Source organism: Choloepus didactylus, chromosome 11 (assembly GCF_015220235.1).
Source record: "Choloepus didactylus isolate mChoDid1 chromosome 11, mChoDid1.pri, whole genome shotgun sequence".
NCBI lineage: Eukaryota > Metazoa > Chordata > Mammalia > Pilosa > Megalonychidae > Choloepus > Choloepus didactylus.
Window position 1 is genome coordinate 34,510,345 of NC_051317.1, and position 26,506 is coordinate 34,536,850.

Genomic DNA, 26,506 nt, shown 5'->3' on the forward strand with positions numbered 1-26,506 from the left:
GGACCCAGACTCTTCTTACTCCACTAACAATGGTGAGTTGAGATAGCAGGGAAGGGCTCTGGAGTCCGGCAGACTTGCATCTGTCATGTATTAGCTGAGTGAGCTTGGGCAAGCCATTCAATGTCCTCTGGAAAGTGGGAACAACAGAGATGATTATGCCCTAAAGTCTTATTGAGGATTAGATGGATTAATACATGGTCAGGAAAAGCACAGGTACTTGGATGGCCTTTGACAGATGACAGTGATGGCACACTCCCTGTCCATCCATCCCTCTGGGCAGGCTTCATCTTCAAATGATGCTATTTACATTGGGTTCACAGCCACAGGAAAGCAGATTAAGATTTAGAACATGTGTTTGTTCTTACTTCTTTTATGTAAAGAGCACAGATGTACATACAATATTAATGGATGGTGGTGATGGTAGTGCAATATTGTGAATGCAATTATCAGCACTGAAATATATATCTCAATATAATTAAAAGGGAAAATGTTAGATTGCATATATGGTAACAAAATAAAAATTTTTGAAAAGTTCATGGAACTATACTACAAAAACTATGAACCCTAAGTTAAACAATGGACTATAATTAATAGTAAAATTACAAAAATGTGCTATCATCAATTGTAGCAAATGATGTATACCAGTGCAAGGTGTGGAGTGGTATATGGGAATCCTGTATTTTATGCATGATTGTTCTGTAAAACCACAACTTCTCTAATAAAGGAAAAAAAAAGATTAAGAACATGTGTTTGCTGGGGTACATAATTTAGCCTACCACAGTTAGTGACAGAAACGATACTCAAAATAGACTAAACAAAGAGGGATATTATTATTATAATACTGGGATGGCTTCTGGGACTCAAGTAAGGAATGTGTTTAGCTTAGGGCTAGGGACTTGAACCCTTGTGGGGGTGCTCTTTTCTGCTCTTTTCTCTGCACTCCTCTCTCCCCACTACTTCATCCACTTCTCTGGCTCATCTGTCAGCAAATATGGCAGCCTCTGGGCCCTGAGCTCTACTCCTAGCAGCCCACAGCACAAAGAAAGACTGATTTCCCTTCTCAGCAGTAGCTCCAGCTTGCCCCAGGTTGGATTAGGTTCTCACTTTTGGATTGAAAAGACTTGGAGAATGGGGTAGTAATAATTCCTGAAAAAGTAATAATTTCCTGGGAATTAAAATATAAATGTACAGCTCAGCCAGACCCTGAAGAAAAACCTCAAATCTTAGCAGAAAGAAAGAGAGAGAGAGAGTAGGAACAAGAGAAGGAGACAGAGAGAAAAGAAGAGAAAAATGCAGAATCATGCAATGGTTTATGTTCTTTTAACCATAAGCATGAGGGCGCTCAGAGCAGCACTGGACTACAACGAGGTAGAGAGGACGGTCTGGATTAAGACTCACGCTACGTGTTTTTCTCTGCATCATCCTGGGAATGCAAACTCCATCTTGTAATGACAGCATCACAGTGAGACTAGACATACACAAGTAAAGGGATTGGTAATTAGAGGCAGGCCACCGAAGATGGAGTCAGCTCCACCCTGCAAGAAGGTCTGGGAGGAGTTTTGTTGGCCTTGGATCATAAAGAATGAAGTCATGCAGGGAAGGAATTTGATGCATGCATAAAAAGGTTAATTGAGCCTCTGTCCTTCAGAGCTTTGGATACTGCTAACTTATTCTGGTTAAGTCAATGTAAATAATAAATCACGCAGCTCCTGTCCACAATGTCTTGCTTGTTCTGTTAATCCACACTGCCCTCTAGAAGGAGCCAGGGAAAAGGGAAAGCAGCAGTTCACGCTCCTGTGTAAGAGCCTGGGGCTCAAATCCCTCTTCCACTCTCACCCACCAGTTCACCTGGTCACCTGGGTGCCCCTGCAGGTCAGGTGAGCCAGCAGCACCTGGGAGGGGAATTGACTAACCTGTCACACAAGGGGCTATCCACTGGGCAGTGGGACACCAAACTAGACTCCAGATTCACTCACTTAAAAACAGAATTATAAAAGGATCCATGAATCTACGGATTCATGAATAACAATATTTTAAAAGCAGTTACAATTGTAACACGCCATGCAAACCTGTATCACCACTAAAAATTACAAAACAAAACAAAAAATGCTGGAATTCACTCAGTCATCTTTGGAGATGCACACGTTTGTTACATCTTAGTTGCCCAATCTGTGCAAGGTGGATAAGATGCCCAACAATTCTTTAGAATGATGGCAACAGTTATTCATGTAAAATTATATCTGTTAAGAGATTCAAGCATAACGGCCTTTAAATGCTTAAGATCTTGCCTTCTAATGTGTTCTCATCTGTGCAAGGCCTAGTGGAAAAAATACTCCTAATTCTGAAAGTGTGAGTACAACTTGGATTCACTGAATCCAAGATATATCCAAATCAGGATGAGTTTTACAATCAAAGCCATCACACAGATGAACTAGCAGCATTATTTTCTTGGAAGTACGTAAAATAATGGTGCATTTTATAATCACATTTTAGAATCAGTGAAATTCAGCAACGAAATTAGTCTTTGATTCAGTACTATAAATTATGAGTTTGTCAAGACGGTTCTAGTGTGCAGGGTTTCACACACTTCTTTCACTGCTAAACATTTTCTTTTTTCAAGACGAAGGACCTTATTATTCACAGAAATAGCAGTATCGGTGTACCAGCACTTTCTTGTGCCAATTCCTGACCCCCAATTCCCATAGGAGAATGCAAAGAGGGTCAAGTGATACCTGCGTACACAATGGGTTGCATTGTAGGAGGAAAAAAAAGAGTGTAGGGGACCCAAATCTTTTATAATGGACAACAAGCAAGCTAGCTGCTAGCTCTGGAGTGAGCCACTCTATCTTCTAGGGCCGTGAGCAAGTGTGACCTGCTGTAGAGGGAGATATGATACTTTCCAAGTCTCTTTGGTTTATGAACATCCTTAAGAAGATAGTCCAGAACAAAAGCTATCAGTGCCTCTGCTCACAAGATGTACAGAGAGCCACGGAGAATTGCCTGCCATCTGATTTGCAGGTGAGAAATGCTGGAAATGCTGAGAAAAGTGAGGCCCCAAGAGATTGCACAATTTGCTCCAAAGACGGAGCTGATAACTAAGAAAGCCATGTGGGTCTCCTGATTGTAGGCCCAGTTCCCCTTCTAAGACACAGCACTGCTTCATGCATCATCCTTCAATGTAATAAGACACTGTGGTGTAGTTACCTCTTGGTAATGCACTTCCCTAAGAATTTCTACACTAACAAGTTAGTGGAAACTAGTTGTGTGGGAAAGGGCTGGCCTTTGCCCTCAGCTCCCAGCACGCGGTCTTCAGGTCCCGGGAACATCCTGCCTGATAGGAGTGTTTTCTTTGCCTGGGACGTTGTCTAACGTGTGAATTATGATGTAGACTTCAGGCCATGCAGCATCAATTCTGACCACCGGAAGGGGCTGAAGACTACAAGTCACCCATGCGGCCCCATTAAAAACTTGATGTCACAGGCTCAGGTGGGCTTCTCTGGTTGGCTATCCTCTGTGCGTATTGTCACACGTAGTGACCGAGAGGAGGTGATGCCATCCAGGACTCCGTGGGAGGAAGACTGGGAGCTCCACATTTGGGCCACTCCTAAACTCTAACCTTTGCTTCTCTTTCCTTGGCTGACCTTAATTTGCATTCCTGTAAGAAACCATAACTATGAGTATATCAACTTTCAGTCACTTCTAGGAGTCCTCTTGAGGGTAGTTTTGGGAAACCCTGTGATGGTTAGGTTCATGTGTCAACTTGGCCAGGTGACAGTCCCCAGCTGTCTGGTCAAGCAAACACTGGCCTAACAATTGCTGCGAGGATGTTTGTGGCTGGTTAATAAACCAACAGGCTGGTTGATTAAATCATCAGTCAATTGACTGCAGCTGTGACTGATGACTCACCGAAGGGCGGGTCTTCCACAATGAGAGAATGCGATTGGCTGGATTTAATCCAATTAATCAGTTGAAGACTTATAAGCGAGACAGATAGACGACCTTCACTTCTTCTTCGGCTGCCCAGCGAAGCGTTTCCTGAGGAGTTCATCGAACACATTCATCAAAGATCCCAGTTCATTTCCTGAGGAGTTCATCAAAGTTGCTGGTTCATTTCCTGAGGAGTTCATTGGACATATTCCTTGGAGTTGACAGTTTGCTGGCTGCCCTACAGAATTTGGACTCGTGCATACCCACAGTTGCATGAGTCACTTTTATAAATTTTATAGTCGTAGATACCTCTCATTGATTCTGTTTCCCTAGAGAACCCTAACTAATACAAACCCCCAAACTTAAATTGGCATCAGAAGGGAGGATAATCTTGTGAGGACTGTTCACTCAGGCTTGTAGCTTGGCTAACTGCATATACTAGTTATAAGGCAGGTTTGCACTGGACCTTAACAACCACCTAAGTTATGGAATTTGTAATGTATCGTCATGTCCCCTTGGATTTGCCACACTATTGCCTTCCCTAGAGTCATGAGCAGCTGCTGGATTGCCCCTGCTTTTCAGAGCATGTGCAGCTCATGGGAGCAGGGCAGGAAGCCAGCGGCCAATCAGGGACATCTCACATTAGCACATTCACACAGCGCTCTGGATCCGGCAAAACTCACGACCAGGTACACCCACCAGCAGGTCTGCCACGTCTGGCTTTGCTACTCCTTCACTTCTGGTTATGAAAATATCCTCATTACACTGCACTGCACCATAATCATTTGCATTTTTATTGTTTTCACTCAATAGCTCCTGAGTTATTTAGATAAGCACAATTAAGCAAAAATTTCAGTGATTAGTTCTTTTGATGCATCCTAGTGGCAACAGAGGAACGCAAAGATGTTTATTAGCAATCCGAGCAGTCTCAGGTGGGAGTTATTGCAAACAGATCTTAGCCCCCAAGCAACCTCTCATTAAATCTTGAAAAGGAATTAGGTAGTTCTCACTTCCCAGTCTTCAACAACCAGCCTCTGTCACTTGGGTAGGATCATTGTATCTTTTACACCATCAAAATTCCACAAATCCCTCTTAGAACAAGAGGGAATCTTGGAATTCACCTACCTTAAACCTCTCATTTGGCAGATCATGAAACAGAGATGCAAGTAGATTAAGAGACTTGCCTAACGACCCACAACTGGTCATGGGGCCCACATCTTCTGTTTTTACTCCAGGGAATTTTCCACCCCACAACATTCCAAGGTGCCCATTGAAACCAATGCCTGACAGTCACCAAAGGATTCTGGATATTCTCCATTAAGAATCTACGATGAAACACCATTCTTTCCCTAGAATAACAAATGTTTCTGATGTCCCATGCCAACATAAAATGCATTAAAATGAGGAAATCAGTGGGATCTTGGAAAACAATCAAATGAGAAAAATTATCTGAAAAATGTTTGATTTTATTTTGTGTTTGTTGGAAAACAACTATCATTTGACCAGAATCTACAACCCACATGAGACTTGGGTCTTTATCTGTTCTCACCAGCTCTAGGAAATCCAGTGAAACCCAGATCCTTCTGGGCTCCAGTCACCAGGTAGATCAAAGAGGTTGACCAGTACTTGACTTGCCACAGACGGGGAGTAAACCAACTAACTCATAAAAGCTCCTTCAGGCCCAGGGAGCTCTGTTTCTATTGGGATGCCATACCTCGTTTAGGTGGGATTTCTCTATAGCGTAAATGTCCGTGTTAATGAGGCTTTCTCCCCAGTGCCATGTAACATACGGCAGTACAAATGAGATTTCAAATAAAAGATTTTCTGTTAATCTCTGAATGTTTTGCTCACGGATTTCCGACAATATCGAAAGAGTACTCACTTCTTCTCTCGCCTGCTGAGAATTAGCCTGCTGAAAACTTTAGCAGGTGCCATAGAAATAAACTCATACCAGCATCCCTACCCCAGCATCATGCAAAACACATGCTGTGAGTCTTTAGCAAAATAACTGCACGCCCCCTGAAATATTTGCACGCATTCATCTCAGTCTCCCTAATACAACATTTGCCTACCTGGCTGAACACAAGCAAATATAGGAAAAACACCATTATTTTTAGCAAATATTTCAGAAGGGCAAAATATCATTCAGTTTAACTCCAATTTCACAGTTTTTCTCACTTCTATAGCGAAGATATGCACAAAACAGAGTAAAGTACAAGATTGTGTATTTTCTTAACAACAACAAAAAATACTCCCCCCCCCCCCCATATGGGCTTCATTTTAATTCAAACCTCATGGAACACAAAGACTGGGAAAGGGACGTTTCATCAGTGAGATGAGGTGAGGCTGAATCAAATTGGGTATCGTTGACACTGAAGCCACAACATCTGTACCTGCCTGAGTCCCACACTGGCAGGGGAGGAGACACCCAACAGATAAGTGGTAGATGCATTTCTGGATTAGACCCGGAAGGCTGAAGTCAGTGAGGGAGAGGGACAGACAGACAGGGAGGAGAGCAAGTTAAACTGCGTGTAACGTCTGACCAATTTTACCAGTAAAAACAGGATTCTATCAGGAACCAATTAGAAGTTGCAAAACCAAATTTGCTGACATGTGAAAAGCTATACGTAATGCAGAGAAGTGCCCGAGCTCACTTCTTTTCCATTTTCTCCAAGCAGACAGCCCACGAAGGAAACTAGAGATGCAAAAAAGTTCCAGATTAATTCTACTAACTCCATTTGTCTCTACCGTTAATTAGTGCCAGAAGCAACTCCCTTTTTCCCCTCCTCTCTCTTAGGAGCCTCTCTGTTTGCTAATGAAGTAGAGAGATTTCTAAGTTTCACAGTCTCAGTAGAACAGGGAGCTGCTTTTCTACTGGCAATAAGGAAAAATAAATTAACTTGGAGGATTTCTCAATGGAAACAGTTTACAATCAAACGCCCCACTGTTGACAAAATCATCAGAACTGTCACTTCACGCCTCCCTGCCAACTGCATAATTAGTGTCATTACCCGTAAGTCATGGAAATATAAATGAGTGTGGATTATACAACACACAATTGCATAAATATGAATATTTTATGGTACTAAGCAGTGTCACAAATTGTTCATGACATGAACTTGGCACTTGCTTCCAACAGATTGTAAGATCTCTCACCCAAGCTAGTTTATGATCTAGTTTTAGGAAGATGTCTGTGGGAGGATGTTAATGAAGGCAAGTGAAGAGGACGGGGAGGAGAGGAAAATATTCTGTTTGGAACTGATTTTGAAGTCCATAAAATTGTTAGCACATTTGTATATTTAGGACGTGCAATTTTATTTTTATAGTTTCCTACTCAGAATTTAATTTCAAAAGGAAGTATTTTTAAAATAACAGAGTTCACAGCCAAATGCATCCGATTTTGTATTACCCACTCTTCTGTTTTCTTCATGTTTGAATAACTTGGAAAATATGTGAAACCAGAGAGCGACCTCCTTCCTTTCTCCTCAGCCCAAAGCCAACTTGAGTCACCCTGCCTTCTCCTTTCTTTCAACTTCTGTAGCTTGGACCCTGGACAGCACACCCTTTGACACTTCTTAGACTCTATAAAATGTGGCTACTAATATCTTTTTGCTTATATTAATTATTCCTTTGGATTTGCAGCACTTCTGCACACTCTCCCCTTCTCTTTGTCCAGCACAGGACTTTGAGATCACAGGCACTCCTGAAATATGTAAAGAAAATTATTAAATTAATTGGACATGTTCTTTAGTTTCTATAGAAAATAAGATGGGAATGGATATATCGGATAAAGGCTAGGTATTCTTTTGCCCTCTAATGCCCCAGCATTTGCTCTGTGCTTGTTGTATGGCTCAAGAACCTGGAGATTTCTTACTCAGGGTAAGATCACACCCTGAAAAATCAGAAACATTCACACTCAATGAAATGGACAGTGTGCTCATTAAAACCTAACATTGGAGAGTGAGAGATACCTTCCTAGTCAAAGAGATGACTGATTACAAGCTCGAGCATACATTAGGGAGCAGCTGGTTCTCACATAGTATCTCTTTTGTGTGGTTTGTTCATAGATGTGGTAGACAAAGAATGTTTCTCAAAGATGTCCATGTCATAACCACTGGAAAATGTATCTCAGGTTACATGGCAAAGGGGAATTAAGGTTGCAGATGGAATTCAGGCTGTTGACTTGGGTTGAGTAGTATATCTCCAGAATCCATGTTCACCTGGAACCTCAAAATGTGAGGAAATAGGGTCTTTGCAGTTGGGAACTAGTTAAGAGGAGGCCATACTGGATCAGGTGGGCCCTAATCTAATGATTGGGTGTCTTTATAAGAAGAAGGAAATTTGGACTCAGAGACACAGACACACAGGGAAAAGGCCATGTGACAATGGAGGCAGAGGATAGAGATGCATCTACAAGCCAAGGAGGGCCCCCCAGACTGCCGGCAGACCCCACAAGCCAGGAGAGAGGCATGGAACAGATTCTTCTCCAGAGCCTCCAGAAGGACCCAACCTTGATACATTGATAATGGACTTCTGGCTTCCAAAGCTGTGAGAGAATAAATTCCGGTTGTTTTAAGCTCCCCAGTTTGTGGTATTTTGTTATGGGGGCTCTAGGAAGTTAACACAGTTGCTAATCAGTTGACTTTAAAATAGGATGATTTTACCCTGGATTATCTGGCTGGGCCCACTGTAACCACAAAGGTCCTTTTAGACGGAGGCAGGAGTCGGAAGAGAGAAGTCAGAGGAAGATGTGACTACAGAGTGGTCAGAGTGATGTGATGTGGGAAGGACTCAACACACTGCTCCTGGCTTTGAAGACGGAGGAAGGTGCTACCAGCCACGGAACGTGGGAATCCTCTAGGAGCTGGAGAAAGCAAGGAAACAGAGTCTACCTGAGAGCCCCCAGACAAGAATGCAGTCCTGCTGACACCTTGATTTAACCCAGTGAGAACCTGGTCTGATTTCTAACCTGCAGAATTGTAGGATAATAAATCTATGCTGTTCCAAGTCACAGGTATGTGATCATTTTTACACTGTAAGAAAAAAATACAGTAAACCGTAAGAAAATAATACAATAACTATATACATAGCACCTATACATCCAGGGACTTCTGCTGATTTATCAGGGCATGTCATAGCAAATTGAAATAGAGAACCCTAAAACTGGAATGAAATTGAAAGGCTACCAACTCCTACCTCCCATCAGATGGAGATAGAAATTGTGAACCTCTAATGCCCCAGCATTTGCTCTGCTTGTTGTGTGGTTCAAGAGCCTACTGGAGGTTTCTGGAAACAAAGAAACAGTCTGCCCCAAAGGAATATTCAACTCTTCATCTCTCTGGAGACCGAAAACTGCTTGGAGCTTTGAAATAACAGATTTCCCTTTAATCTACAAATCATTTCAAGGTTTAAAATATTTTTTTAGGAATTTCAGCCATAGCACTGAGTTACATAAATTAAAGTTCAAGCAAACTCGAAAAATAATGAAGATACTTAAGAATTAAAAGGCTTAGGATCACAGCTATACAGGCCATCAGAAACATATTTTCAATTTTTTCTACAATGTCTTTTCACTGTACTACCTAAATCATATAGCACATGGCTAAATGATAGATTCTTCCAAATTTATGAAGTATTTTCATCTACTAGAATGAAATCATTGGAAGGACAGAGATTGTTGTATTATCTTTGTGTTCCCATCTCCCAAGAGAGCAGGTACTGGATAGTGGATGATCACAAGATGTTTGTTGAATGAATGAATTTGCATTCCTCATCATTAAAAAGAAACCATCCCTCTTTCTGAATGGTAGGTGTTGCATATTTTGCAAATGAAAGGAAGGAAGGGAAGGATGCAAGGAGGGAGGGGAAGAGGGAGGCAGGGAGGGAGAGAGAGAAGGGAGGGAGAAGGAAGGAAGGAAGGGAGGGAGAAGGAAGGAAGGAAGGAAGGAAGGAAGGAAGGAAAGAAGGAAGGAAGAGGGAAGGGAGGAAGGAAGGAAGGAAGGGAGGAAGGGGGAAGGAGGGAAGGAAGGTAGATAGGTAAGAAGAAGTTTTATAAGATTGTTTTAGTCCTGACAAACTGTCTCTAATGACATGTAGACAAACCTCTGTTTCTTAATAGCTCTTAATTACTTTCCTTAAGACACATTATATGTGAAGTGAAAATTTCACTTCTTGAAATTAGATTGACTCAATTCACAATTGTACAAATAAAAAAGAGGGGCGGAAAACTGGAGTAAAACCAAACAAAACAAAGTACAAATCACTCTTTTCTTTTCCAAGCTCATGAATAAGCCAGAATGTGCTTATTCATGTTTAAATTCTCCCTTTTGACTCAGTTACCCTGTTTTGAATATTTACACAATATCACGGTGAAGTTTTAGAAAACTTTTGGAATCTGTAACTGTACTGGAAGAAGGATGACAACCACTTCTTCAAAGTTGAAAATACAGATTTCTGTTCAGGAAGACGAGGCTGCAGTGATAGCAGGTTTGAACTTCATTTTACAAGGAACTGAAGGGTTTAAGTGACATGACGCAGCTGACGTGACAACACTTGGGCTTGTGGAAATCCACTCCAGGTACAGCATGAAGAATCACCTCTTCCAAGAAGTCTAGCTAAAAAAGAGAAGTGAGAAATGGGTTAATAGGGAATTGTGTGGGGCTTCCTGTTTTTGTTTTATGTTTTTTGATGAGAGGAATGCTGATCAGAGTGGCAGTAGAGAAGAAGAAGTTGACAATAAGGTCAGGAAAGGGATAACTAGTGACATGAGGTCCTGGGAGAAGCAGGGATGGATCCAGAGCAGAGGTGGAGGGATGTGCTCTGGAGGGTTGAATGAGACACGCCTTCCGCTGAAATGGAAGGGAGTAAAGAGAAGGTGGATATAGACGGTTGCAGGTGAACTTTGATATTTGATTGAAGAGAATTGGAGTTGCCATAAGATAGCTTTTTAATTTTTCTAAGTAGGAGTTGAAGTTATCTAAATCCTTAATTTTTAAAAGAGAGGTGCTCTAGTAGTTACAATTAATACTAGGAGAAATAAATCCAAGGTTCCATGTGGTTCCATATCAGAAGAGGTTTAATTAAAAAACAAAACAAAACAACAAAAAAAAACATAGTCCAGTGGTTTAAAGTAATTTAAAAAGGAATTTCAATCTTACTTGATGCTCAATATGATGGAAAAGCTAATTCTTCATATACAGAAAAAATTCTCAAAACTCCTTTCTACTTTTCCACAAATCTTTCACTCCCATTGTTTCTCCAGAGCCTCTCAAACATCAAACACAAAAAACGTCCCACCACATTCAGCCTGTGCCCTCTTTCCTTACCCTCTTTCCATTCCCCACTCAGCAGCTTTCTATTGTAAAGGTAAACTGAGGTTCGTTCACTAAACTGTTTCCTCTTTCCTCTGAATTCTCGTAAGTTTTTCTCCCCCTCTCTACCCATTCTCCAGATTCAAAAGTTTGCATCACCAAATATCCAAGAACAGTCTGGCAAACACAAAACTTGTCATAGAATACTGAAATAGGAGTGTAAAAGAAATAAATGGGGGGAAAGAACTCACTCATTAATAAGTTGTGGCACTGCCATCTCATCAGTAAGACCCGAGCTGCCCTTGCGGAAGTTGATCTGACATTGGAGAACGGCCCAGCGTGGCCATCACCATTGGAATGTAGACGTAAGTGCTGAGAGCTGCCTCCGAGAAAGGAGAGGAGTTAAGTAGATAAAAGGGTGATCAATAACTCTGAAAAATTGGCCATGGCACCATGCTGTGGCTGACACTGAACAAAATCTGAATTATTGATCAGGCACAGTATATGCACAGATTAGACATTAAATCTCCAGATACTGAAAGATACCCAAAAAATGAAAAGGAATGTTGAATACTTGACTCGTTGGAAACCAGAGGTAGGTAAAGCTAGTAACAAAACTCCCGCTATGGGCTAATAAAGTTTTGTAAATCCACAAGGGAACCAAAGGATGCATTTCACTCCTCCATCTGGCTGCTGAAGGGACTATTATCTTGCACACGAACTAGAAGAACACCAAAATTCCTCTCCCCAAACTACCGTAACAAAGAAGTTGTCATCTTGGTCAACTACAAACAACAAAATCTCACTGCTTAACATAAAATTATTTCTGACTCATGCATAAATCTTTGTAGATCCAGGACAGCTGTCCTCAAACTGGGGCTCAGCCTTCCAAGCTGCTCTAAATCTGTGGTTCATCCAAATCAGCATCCATGATGGTCACTGCAGGGGAAGAGGGTGCTGGAGGGCTTCTGGGCTGGACATCCCCCTTAACCCCCTTAGCCATCATTCTCCAGCCTGCCCCGTGTGGCAGGAGGCTGATCCGTATGGACCACACCCATGAATGAGCTCTCTTGTCTTCCAACTTCCCACTGGATTTGATGAATGGGACACACCTGCAGGAGACCTGAGGGCAGAAGCAGGGGGAGGTTGGAGCATTACTCCTCCAAGCCCTCCCTCTGGGGTCGTGGTGGTCTGGTTGCCTCTCTCTACTGAAGGCCAGAGCACTCTTGCTCTCTCTTGCTCTCTCAGTTCTTACAACTGTTCCCTTTCTTTGCCTTTTCACCCAGAGTACACCAGCATTTCTTGTTGCTTTCTTAAAACCCAGCCCATACCTTTAGTCAACTCATCTCAATTACCCAGCTTTTAAATGCTTTGGCTTGAAAGTGCCCACATCACTAGTTACACGTCCTGCTAAACTACAATTGGACTGCAGGGTTTAATCTTCCAACTGAAAAAAAGGAAAGATAACCAGATATCGGTGGGCATGAGATGTCGCTATCACAGAGACCCAACAGAAGACATGGAACAAATTACATGATAATGATAAAGAAACAGGTCACCTGCCACTTTCGTCATTAGAAACAGCACAAAGCTCATCACAATTACTTTTCAGTATGATTGCTGACAATTGGAGTACTTCCAAAAGCAGTGATCAAATTAAAAATTACCAAGTCAACCAGATTGAGATAGCCATTTCCTCTCAGATTAGAAAAGAGTAACCATCAGCTCTTTAGAAGAATAAACATGCAAGTCACAGACCTTGAGAAGTATTGATTGGATGTGTCTTCAAATACAAAATGTCCTAGAGCAGCTTTTGAAGAGCTATTATTCCACTGTCACAGATGGGGCAGAGATACAATGTTATCTTTTAAATTCCTTCTCTACTGATTGACTAAAACAACCAGGCAGAGATGGATGTCATACACAATAGTGAACTCTCCAGAAATTCTGAGGGCATGTAGAAGGTTAAAAGTAACCCTAGTGTTGGGGGTCCCGGACCGTGCTCACCCAGTAATGGGGCAGATTGCCCTGACCACATCCTTCAGTCTGTTTCCTTATATGTAAAATGAGGCCACCAGATCAAGGATTTTCAACATGTGGCATATGGATATATCTCATGAGATCTGCTGAAACTGTGCAAAACTTGGGATATGTGTGCATGCAGGATTGCCTTTAAAGTTTCATAAAACATCAAAAATACGATTTCCCTAAAAAGAAGATTAGAGTCACTGGGCTAGATGATGTCAAACGATTCTTCCAGATCCAACATTTGAGGAACCTATGGTCAGTTCTGGTCAATACTGGTTTGATGAGAAGAACATATTATATATTCTCATGAAATAATGGCACTGTCTTAGTTTAGAGACTAGCATTTAGCTGGTGCTCGGCTACAGTGCATAAATCTGAATCTGAAGCTTATTTCTTCCAGTTTTTGATTTCGTTATTTTAAGAAGATGTTTAAAGTTGCTAAGTGTGCTGTAACAAAGGACCGCACATAACAAGTCTCTTAAACCATCAGAAATTAATTGTCACACAGTTCAGGAGGCCAGAAGTACAAAATCAAGTTGACAGAAGGGCCTTGCCCCTCTGAAATCTGTAGGGAAAAATCTCTTCCATGCCCTTCTCCTGGCCTCTGGTGGTGGCCAGTAACTCTTGGCATCTCCTGGCTTATGGCATAACTCATCCTCTGCCTCTGTCACCACACGGCCATCTTCTCTCTGTGTGTGTCTGTCTGTGACTCCTTTTCCCTCCTTGTGAGGGCACCAGCCATATTGGATGAAGGGCCACTCTCCTCCAGCATCACCTCATTTCAACTTGTCTAATTTCATCTGTAATGACACAGTTTCCAAATAAGATTGCATTCTGAGGTACTGAGGTTAGGAACTGACATATGTTTTGGGGGGGAGGGGGCATGATTCAACCCATAATGAAGATCATAGAATCATCTGTTATAAACAATCTTTTATGTTTCTCTTTCCATTATTTACTCAATAAATAATGAGTACCTCACTTGCTTTACATTTCCTATTTCCAGAGTTTGACAATAATTTCCTTCCAAGGAAGGTAGAGGACACATTTTAGTGCCCTCAACTTTAAACCAAGATCCTAAAATACTTATTTAAATAGTAATTATTCTGCAGAAACTCTAGTCCAAAGAACAAACTTCAAAACGGTTATGCACAATTCTTAATGGAACAAATTTTCTAGCTTAAATGCCCTATAGTACCTAAACTGTCAGCTCTCAGCTTCACTGTCCAGTTGTTTTAATTAACCACAGGCCCAGTCATACTTGCATTCTAATTGGGCTGTTGACTAATTGTGCATTAAATACTTGGCAGTATACTGCAGGTAATCATACAAAATCTTCATTTCTCCCAACTCAAATTTTCACATAGAAACCAGTCTGGGAAAGCTTAGAATTTCAGAATAGTATACTTGGTCATTTCTCATAGAAACAGAGGAAGATGGAAAAGATTCGAAATGACTCCAAACCATGAACAATGCCCTCAGGCATGACATTAGATAATGGAAATCTTTAAAGAAGTTTTGTGTTGTTAGGAACACTTTCTATTCTGGTATTGTCAGAGTGTATTTGGGGTGCTTCTGACTGTATCTTCAGTCCTGAATGAGAAGTTGAATGTAGGGGTTTTCCAAGAACAGGTCTTCAGGTTACTCACTGTCCTGTAAGCCAAGGGGAGCTTTAGGCAGCGGCAGACAATAGGTATGGGAATGCTTGTATTCCAGAGTACGTGTGGTCTACTGACCACTAGCTCCTTCTTTCCATGTTCTCTCTACCCTGGCTTCCCTAAAACTTTGTTATGAGTTGAATTGCATTCCCACCCCCACCCCCAAAAAAGTCATGTTCAAGTCCTAATCCCTCTTTTATGAATGTGATCTTATTTGGAAACAGAGTTTTTGAAGTTAGTTCAATTAAGACTAAACTAGATTAAAGTGGGTTCTAATCCAATACCACTGCGGCCCTTGTAAGCATAGGATATTTGGACACAGACGCAGAGGAGAAGGGCACGTGAAGACAGAAGAGGCCAAAATTGGAGTGCTGAGTCTACAAGCCAAGGAATGCCAAGGATTGTCAGCAAACAGCCAAAGCAGAAGAAGCAAGGAAGGATTCTTCCCTGTAAGTTTCAGATGGAACAAGGCCCAGCCAACATATTGATTTCAGACTTCTATCCTCCAGAGTTGATGCTGTATTTCTGTTATTTTAAGCCAATCATTTGTGGTACTTTGCTATGGCAGCCCTACAAAACTACAGCGGCTGATTTTCCTCTTCCCTCTTTCCCCACTCATCATTTGAACATTGGTTGTCTGGTTTTCCAGTCTCAGGCCACTTCCTCTTTTCACCTGACACACACTCTCTTTGTGCCTGGACAGAGAACTCCTCTGTGGACATTCTTAGCTGAGAGATCATCTAAGAAATTTTGTCAAGCCTTGTCTTCCCATAATTTCCACTTTAGGTTAAAGTTTTTTCCTTTTTTTTTTTTTTTTAATGAAACATGGGATTAAGCACCTTGGTTAATTTCAAAGTTTATAGTGCATTATCCCAATTCTGTAAACCCCCAAAGCAGAATTATTGAAAGAGTACTCCAAGCATGACCTTGGGAACAGACTAGTTCAATGAGCTGCTCTGTGTCGGATGGATGACATGAAGCAGACAAAATCACCAGACTGTGAATTTGAAACCAGGCTTTCTGGCCGAGCCCCTTTTCTGTTTACAACCCAGCCCTTATCTCTAGGCCCTGGGTTACTTATAAACTGTTGACAGATTTTTTTTAAAAGGATCATTTTCAAAATTATAAAATCAGAACTCTAGTACAAACACAAAATGAACACATTTAACTGGTTCACAAAAGAATCTGAGGAATAGACATACACAGACCATGAGAAATACTGAAATAAATTTCCTGATAGACGCAAAACTGAGTTCAAAGTATAATCTCAGTAATGATGTTTGGAATCATCTTTTCTAGGGGGTGGAAATCAATTGTATTTCTATCAGTCAAGATTCATTTGCATTTCTATGGACAAGAATCATTTGCATTTCTACAACTTTGCAGAGTTGTGATATAGCTAGTCAAAGACAATCAAAGGCTCAGACCCTTTAAAATTTGATAACCCTGAAGAATCTGCTAGACATGCCCAGCATTCCATTGAAAGGACAGCCAGTAACCTTTTGTTCCTTTAAAAATCTTTCAAAAATTTTCCCAACCCTCTAGCCCTGGGGATCATAACTCCCATCCCTTAATAGTATCCTTGATTGCAAAGATACTTGTGATCAGGTTTGGCCTGATTACTTCCATAGGTCCTGCAATAGTGTTCAGTAACCAGGTATTTGATTCATAAATCAGGAAACATGCAGTTCTGAGCTACTAGGGCCACATGATTAACTTTTGTCTGGAAGTTTTCATATAGAGATTGAATTTTATTTTTTAATTTTTAAATTGTAATTATTTGCTATCCTGGGACTAGGAAACCAAGTGCAAGAAACTCTCCACCAGAGTTCTCTTGCAATCCTATAACTTTGGGTGAATTTCTCCCATCTTAAGGTCTCCAAAACTTGCAAAGGTTCTTGGCCTGCCAGTAAGTGAGTTGCCTCACCATCTGTAAGGATGACAACAAGGGCAGGTTAACCCTAAGAATGAGCCCTTTTCTTTAAAGTGGCTTGTCATTCCTGATTAAATGAGAATTATTCTCAAATATGACACTCTTTGTATGGCCTTGGTTGCACAATTGAATTACATTCTGGTAAAAAGGAGAATCAATTTTTATTAAAACTATGTAAATATCTACATTGCCATGAAAAGTAAAGAGCTCAGTAAAAGTTGGCAAATTCTATGGGATCAGTGGGAATCAGATATCATCTATAAAAGTTTCATTTCCCTTTACAAAAGGATAGTCTACTTAACTGAGTGTCAGAGATGATTTGAGAAGCAGCAGAAAGGGCTTCCTCACATATACATAAAAATTAGAACATTAACAAAACATCAGCAAAATTCCAAATAACTAACCACAATAAAATTCCCCTCACCAGCTCAATCATTCTTGCTCTTCTGGACCGTCAGTCACCAGGCTGTTTTCATGAGGCCATCTGCTTGCAGACTGAGAAGAGATCTGGAAATCTCAGTCCAGTGGTGTAGCCTGAAAGTTGTAAATGATGTCAGCTCAGAAGCCTCTACCCAAGAGTCAATTCTTTGGAGGATCAGTAGTTCAAGGCACCTGCTGTAGTCCTTTCCACGAGGCGCTAAGGACAAAAATGCTGGTTGTAGCTTATGATAGGGCCCTTAGGCAAGCATCAGAGTAAACCAACAGTTATCTGTAGCTGACCAATGCTTAATTTATTACTGACATTCATAATATCAGAATACAGGAGGATAAAATTCTCTTTTGGGTACAGTGCATAACTATTTCAATGCTTCCCCTGAGGGTAAGACAAATCCCCAGGGCTTTCACATAAGGCAAATGCTCTCTGAAATATTTATATTATTAACACTGTACCTCAACAAGCTCAACATAAAGAAGACTAAGCATCTCCTCTAATTTCAACAACTCTTCCCATGTAAAAAGCATTGGGATAATTTAATAAATATGGAGCACATTAAGCAAGCATGATTATTTCTAGCATCTCTCTTTTTATAAAGTAAAAAACAAACAAACAAAACATTTGTGACTGCCCTGGGGTCCTTTGAGAAATCTCAAGATCATTTTAGGTGTGTAAAAAAATACCCTGAAATTTTAATCTTACTTTTTATAAATTTAGGATCTGATCTTGGGAAGGCAAAATCAAAAGAGTTGTCAGAGGAGATTTTTGGCACTTGCTTTTGATTGGATCATAGGTGCCTGAGAACGAATGTATGGTGCCCTATTTAATCAAAGTGACAGTAAAATATTTTGAAAGAAACATAAAAGGTAATATGATTAGAGAGAACCTCAGCTCTTTCACAAGTGAGACAACTTTCTTCTCTGGATTTTTTTTTTTTTTAACACTCAAGGACATAATAAAGTCAACATAAAGCACAGATATAAGTGCAGAAAATTGTTCTGGTAAGCACAGGTTCTCTGCTATCTAGGCAGCTTACACAGAAGGTAAATTTCATCTTGCAAATGAAGGCATTAATCAGTAAACCAAGGAACCAAACCCACAAAAATGAGCAAACTTAGCTAAAATTTTAAAACACGTTTTGGCTTCTTTTCAGATCCAGTTATCATAAACCAAGGCAAATGAAATTTATTTTCAGTTTTGTTTTTACTGAGTTTTTCTTCATATTCTGACAGGGCAAAACTACTCTCTTTTTCCTTAAAAAAATTAAAAGGACATATTCCCTTGCATTTCTCTCTCATTTTTGCTCCTAATACAATTTCAACCATGTATATTAATTATAACTCCTCATCTAAATGAAAAACTTCTATTTCACAGGAAAACTCAAAAGTAGATGACTGAGAACTGTCTGCAAATATCTGGCATGTTTGCAGAATAGTAAAGCTTAGGAACACATTTAACAGAACTTTCTATAGCCACACCCTTTTTACTCTTTAAAATGGCAAAAAATGAACATTTTCATCAACATGACCCAAAGATGTAGCCCCTTCAAGACAAATAGAAATATGAAGCTTAAAAGTATGCTTAGATGTCAATATTTCATATTATTTAGAAAATATCTAAGTATGCAAGAACCATCCATTAATCAGCTCAATTTAATATTCGTCCAAATTTTAAATTACCTGAAGACCTTGGAAACTGTGTACACTGACACACTACAAAATATAATTGCTATTGACACAGAAAATTTGTTAGAAAAATGATTCGATATAATTGAACACAAATTGCTCTTTCTTAGTCTTTAACCCTATGTGGGAGTATTATTACTTATTTCATCAGGACACTTGCGTGCAATTAGGAAGTTCAGATGATCTATTCTCTTCATAAGAAAATCAACCCAAGTGTATTTTTATATATAATTAACACTGAAAACAGAGAAAAGATGTAGACTTGTTTTGATACTCATAGTTATTAAAGCAGCCTGATTTGTCAAAGATATACCTTAATTATGATAACTTGGATACCTAAGATGTTTCTCATCTAGCAGCTTATGTAAAAATAATTTTTTAAGTACAACACTTTTAAAATACTAGAAATTCAATTTCATTATTTTTGGATAATTTTAGGAATATATTATTATATAAATATTAAACTATCTCTATAAATAATCAAAACAGAGCTCCTTTAAGAGACACAATTTAATTTATTAATAAACACTGGATAAAGGAAAAAAACATCATGCTCACAAAATAAGAGGTCAAGGCCTTTCTCAATTACATACAAACACATAGACATGAAGATATATAGGGAGTTTATACCTTCAGTTCTCCAACATCAGCCCCTATGTCAAACGTAAACATAGATAGAAACACAAAACCTCTGCAATCCAGATCTCAAAGAGCTGTTCTCCTTTCCCAAATTCTTAATTTGAGCTTGAAATAGACAAAGAAATTAAAAAGACTAATAAATTAAATTCAGTGTTGTCACCCACCCAAGAGAGAATAGATCACTATCATCCACCTATAGAGATTAACAAATGCTACACCATGAAACCGAATTCCCAATTATTGCTGCCTCCAATGGGGTGTCAATTAGCTTTCATGTGTGACAAGAAACAAAAAAAGAGGCAAAATCACTGGAAAGGAAGAAAACAGAGCAGAGCATCAGCAACATTAAAGTTCTACAGCCACTTGGGATTCACACTGGGAGCCAAGAAAAGGATGTGCTAAGGGTTAGGCTGCCCCTGAGGCGCACTTCTCCAACAACACAGTTTTCAGGTAGATCCTGACTTCTCAGTGGGACCTACAAACTAGTAAAGAATAATTTGCAAAATGATAAAATCACAACTCTCTTACACATATAAAATAAACAAAAACATAAAATTCTCTATGCCTATAATTTACAGCTGGATTGCATGACCACGTAAATTAGCACTGCTTCATCAAGTCACAGCTATTGGAACTGCAGGTGTCAAAGCAGAATGGTGAGCCTGTTCCCCAATCCCATTGATGAAACATTGTATCTGTCACCTGTCCTTTGCAATACCTAAAGTGAGACAAACACTCATTATTTAAAATAAATGTGATTTTTATCTCATCAAAATACATTCAAAATTAGTTGGCTAAGTATGTTTGGGTGGATGAGAAGCTTGACAATCATCATCAGTCTACCGTAGTGGCATGTTGTCATACTAGGAGTCTAAAACTGGGGGCTTGGTTTCTAGCACTGTCATCAACCAGCCCTGTGCTGCCTGATCTACACTGGGATGAATTCCAGTATCTCATTCACAAAATGAAGGGGTTAGAATGGACGCTCTCTGAGGGTGTTTCAGCTCCAAGGTTGGTGGCAGGGTTGTCAATGAAAGATCAGCAGGTCACTGCATCTTCCTCACCTTGGGTGCTTATAGAATAAGTAAATTTCTGGCCCTTTCCACAGATACACCAAGGAGAGTTTGAGTAGCCCAAGAATCTGCATTTTAAACAATCTCCATATTATTCCTTCACAAACTGAAGTTTGAAAATCATTAGTGTATGACTGAAAATAATTACTGATTTTTTTTTTCTGTTAAATGGTAAGGTATTCAGTGCTCAAAGCAAAGGTCATCCATGTTGAAGCTTGTCTGGAATGACAAGCTTTTTAAAAATGTGGGAGTTTTCTGTGGTACATTGTCCATTACACCCAGTATAAGATTTAGTGCGCATGCTCAGAACAGCTATGAAGCAGTGGGCAGTTCGCTTTACTCATTTCTCTTGGCTCCCACTTCTTCCCTTCTTATAAATGGTTTAGAGAAAATTAACAAAACCAAAGCCTGGTTCTTTGAAAAGATCAATAAAATTGAAAACCTCTCACCAGACTAACCATGAAAAAATAATAGACACAAATGAATAACATCAGAAATGAAAGACGGATTATCTCTAGCGATTCCCTAGACTTTAAAAGGACAATAAAGTAATACTATGAACAACTTTATGCCAACAAATTTGAAAGCTTTGATGAAATGACTAATTCCTTGAGAGATACAAACTTTCAAAACTCCCTCAAAGAGAAATAATCTGAATAGGCCTATATTTAATAAAGAAAAGGAATCAATAATAAAAAATGTTCCAAAAGAGAAAGCAGAAGACTCAGATGGTTTCCCAGGTGAATTTACCAAACATTTAATGAAGAAGTAACACCAATTCTCCATGATCTCTTCCAGAAAATAGAAGCAAAGGGAACATCACCTAACTCATTTATAAAGACAGCATTACTCTAATATAAAACTGGACAGAGATATTACAAGAGAAGAAAACTACAGATCAATATCTCTCATGAATATAGATGTAAAAAAGTTCAATATATTAGCAAATCTAATCCAACAATGTATAAAAAGAATTATACACCATAATTAAGTAGGATTTGTTCCAAATATACAAAGCTGTTTCATCATTCAAAAATCAGTGTAATCTGCCATGTCAACAGGCCAAAGAAGAAAAATCATATGATCCCATCAACTGATGCACAAAAAAGCATTTGACAGAATCCAACACCCAGTCATGATAAAAACTCTCAGCACATTAAGAATGGAGGGGAACTCCCTCAACTTGATTAAAGAGCATCTACAAAAACCTTATAGCTAACATCTTACTTAAATGTGAGAGTCTGGATTTTCCCCTAAAATTGGGAAAAAGGAAAATATGTTTTCTCTCACCACTTATATTCGACATATCAGAAGTTCTAGCTAGTACAATAAGACAAGAAAAAGAAATAAAAGTTGTACAGTTTTGAAAGTAAAAATTAAAATTCTCTTTATTCACAGATAATATGATTGTCTATGTAAAAATTCCTAAAGAATCTAAAAAAAAAAAAAAAGTCTCCTGGAACTAATAAGCAAGTATAGCAAGTTTGCAGGATACAGGGATGGTGCACAGAAGTCAACTGCTTTCTTATAAATGGTTTCTTTTTCACTGTAGAAAAAAGTTAATCCAAATAAATGGGAATTGCCAACTCTGAGGGGTCCGTGTTAAATTAAGGAGAAAATACACCTGTCCCTGAAGAATCAATAATCCTCTAAAAGAAGCAGCATAACACAACATACCTTCTATCTTTTTATGATTTTATATCCATCATTTTGATTTTTTCTGGAGTTGGATGAGATAAGATGCTAATTAAGAGTTGTGTATTAATGGGCAGGTGGCCTAACTGGAGGAGACTGTCTTGATGTTTATGCTTAAGTAACAGAAAGGAAAAACTACAATCTGATGAAGGAAAGTGGGGATTTATGCTTCCTTTATGCAAGTGGTAAAGTGGAAGACTTAAGTCTCTGTTACTTTTAAAAGTTTGGAAGGATTGGGAAAATTGTGCTAATGCCTTTGCAAAATAATTGTAATAACTCTCTTACCCATGCCTTCAGTTTAAACAAGAGCTATTTGTCATTTTCTCGAAATGCCACCACCCCATTTTGAAATATCTTTTTTATATTTATAGACTTTCAGTGCATTTGCTCAGTTACCCAGCAGGCAATGACTACCTGCTCTCAGATGATGTGCATGTGTCATCAAACACAAGGACTGCGATAATAATTACAACCCTCTTACTGGAAGGACCAGTAATGGCTGCAATAAAACCAGGCATAAACGTTCAGACAACTTCATCTGGCTCCAGAAAGCTTTCATTAAAGAAACTCACTTTACTGGGCTTTTTGTGGAGCCCCACTGAACACTTTTCCAGAAACCTGAAATCTGACAAAATCCCCAAATCTCGGGGCTAGATTGTTGGGAGAAATGCAACAGTACACACCAGGCTAGTTTGTGTGGATCCCCACCAACTTACGGAGACACCACCTAGCATCATTTTCTAGACCCTTCAAAACCCTCAACAAGCTAAGAGAGCACACCTAAGCGTCAGGTGCTCCTCTTCTCTTATGAGATGTGCAGAGCTTGCCTCCAGCTGCATCCTGACACTGGCAGTGATAAAAGCATATCCCCTTGAACTCCTTCCACCCTGACCCAGCAGGCTGAGGGGCCCAGGGGAAGATCTTCTGTGTACCCAGCCCTCTCTTCACCATGCCAACTTTGACCTCCACAGCCCAGCGAATAAAAGAACCCTAAGAAGCAAAACACCCGTTCAAAAGAATCTCTGCGCATAAAGCCACAAACCAGGATATTGTGCCTTTTATATCTTTCAAGAGACTCACAGGACCACGGTCTTGGAATATTAAAATTGCTAAAACCTGCTTTATATCACCAGCTTCACTAGAAAAAAAAGTTTTAGGGTTCATAGACTTTCAAGCTAAAATATCTTGCCGATAATGCACCCAAACACAACAAAGACACCATTTATGTTACATGTGGATTGGAACTAGTACATAGCTCTGGGAACTTTGATTTTTCCAAAATGAGTTTCTGCATGTGAAAGTTTGCAAGGATCTGAACCTTTTCCTTTCATTCCTCCTTGTTAAAAAGTAACACCAATGCCCCTAACAAATCCAGGTATGACAGCTAGTTGTTAGAATTCAGAAAGGGAAGACTGATAAAATTCACACCACTTGGGGAGAGAGTGTCTTTCAAAAATACCCTTCTGGCAATTAAGAATGATTTGTAGTTTGTAGGACTTCCTTGTTTTTAACCTTACTTGAGAAATATTTCCTCTGGGATGAGAAGCTTTGCCTAAATTGGAAACAAAGAATTCTCTTGGGGGAATTTCTATCAAGAAAGAAAGAAAAAGCATGTCCCACTACCATTTCTTGATGGAATTATCTTCTACAAACACACACCAAGATAACGTACATATTCTGGGAAGCTTCTTTGTACATGACCAATTCAGAGAAGAATATGAATTTGCACAAACAGAAAGCAATCACTGCTGTGTGAGTATGAATTAACTTTTGCTCTTTTCAAAATATTGTCTATATTGATTTCTAAGCTTAGCTTAGCCTTTGGAGAATTCATTTTGAAGGATTTAAAATGAAACTGAAAAAGTGCAGTGAAGAAAGTCACAAAAAAGAGTGTTGGAAATATTATGTATGAGAGAAAACAGCAATGCCAGCACTCATTCTGTGAATCTCTGCATCTGAACCAAAGCTGGGAAAAGGAAACAAGCAATAGGAAGTTATAGCCTATCAATGGACCAGATGTACAACAACATCTGAAAGGCTCCTCTGCCAAGGGGCATAGCTGGAAGAATGAAAGAGAGAGTCAGGAGAACAAAGAAAAGTGAGGCGGAAGAGCAAAGTACTGCAAACTGGCAGACAACAGAGAATTAAAGACATCAAAATCACAGAGACAGGGCATTACATTCTGCCAGGAAAAAAAAAGAAGTAGGAAATAAACATAAACCAGACCATTTTCAAATGAATTCCTGTGTATTCCTAACCAATCTAGAACAACATTGTTTAGCTATTGTAAAACAATATGGAAAATAAAAGTTAATGTTTGTAGAAGTTCAAAAAAGAGAATAATGCAAGAGCCCAATAACTTCTCAGTTTAGGGAGGGTAGCATAGAAGACACAACAGAGCAAAGGGAAAATCTAAATGACCTCTTCCACCTTTAACTCCCTGAGATTTCCAGAGGCATGCTATTCACAAATAAATTAAAGGTCATGTGTTTATCACTTAGCCTGCAGAATAAGGGGGCTTGGGAACAGACAATGACTCCAAATCTACAGGAGACAAGTCATGTTTTGTAAAATTAAATCCAAACTTCCTAATTATCATTCCCTAATTGTAGGAAGGATGGTGTCACTTACAACTCTGAAGTCTTCACAGAAGTGTGTCAAAGTGGCAATCACTTTTCTGTTACCCTACCTGACTTACTTGTAGTACACGTCACACCATTTTCCTTACTTTTCAGGAAAACACTTAATTCTATAGACATTTCACCTTTTAAAGTTAGTATCTTTAAGATTAAAGTGCCATAATAGGATTGGGGTTTTCAAGATTAAAATAGTTTCTGCCTAGCACTTTTGAGCTGCTCTCACCAACTTATTAAGATACCTAAAAGACAATGTCTAAAGACAAAACTCACACTTCCAACAAAACTGAGACTCATAGACAGTATATAGCTTGAATGTAGGTGGAATTTCTGCCAAGAAAATTGTAAATCTGAGCAGGATTATAATATATAACCAAACGTGTATGTCCCTGTTCTAGTTTGCTAATGCTGCTGGAATGCAAAACACCAGAAATGGATTGGCTTTTATAAAAGGGGGTTTATTTTGTTACACAGTTAAAGTCTTAAGGCCATAAAGTATCCAAGGTAACACATCAACAATTGGGTACCTTCACTGGAGGATGGCCAATGGCATCTGGAAAACCTCTGTTAGCTGGGAAGGCACGTGGCTGGCATCTGCTCCAGGGTTCTGGTTTCAAAATGGCTTTCTCCCAGGATGTTCCTCTCTAGGCTGCAGTTCCTCAAAAATGTCACTCTTTGTTGCACTTGGGGTATTCGTCCTCTCTTAGCTTCTCTGGTGCAAGAGTCTGCTTTCAATGGCCGCCTTCAAACTGTCTCTCATCTGCAGCTCCTCTCTCAGCTTGTGTGCATTCTTCAAAGTGTCCCTCTTGGCAGTAGCTCCTCTTCAAAATGTCACTATCAGCTGCACTGAGTTCCTTCTGTTTGCCAGCTCATTTATATGGCTCCACTGATCAAGGCCAACCCTAAGTGGGTGGGGCCACAACTCCATGGAAATTATCTCATCAGAGTTATCACCTACAATTGCATGGGGCACCTCTCCATGGAAACACTCAAAGAATTACAATCTAATCAACACTGATAGGTCTGCCCACACAAGATTACATCAAAGATAATGGCATTTGGGGGACATAATACATTCAAACTGGCACAGTCCCTTACACATAAACATACAGATACATGTAAACTTTGTCAATCTCAAGATAGGTGGAGAAAACACCAGTTCATTCACAGTCTTCCCGACTCAGAGAAGCATTTTGTGTGGAAAGCAATTTCTCCAGAGGTTCTGGGAACAAAGTACATAGCACAGTTTGGTGGTTTGGAGTTATGTATCCTGGAAAACTATGTTCTTAAATTTAATCCATTCCCGTGAGTGTGAGCCTATTATAAGTAGGACCTACTGATGAGGTTGCTTCAGTTAAAGTGTGGCCCACCTTAATCAGGATGGGTCTCCATCCTTAATAGGATGTCCTATTTTAATAGGACTCCTTAATTGGAGCCCTTTATAAACAGAATGAAATTTAGACAGAGAGAAGCCACCAAAGGAGCA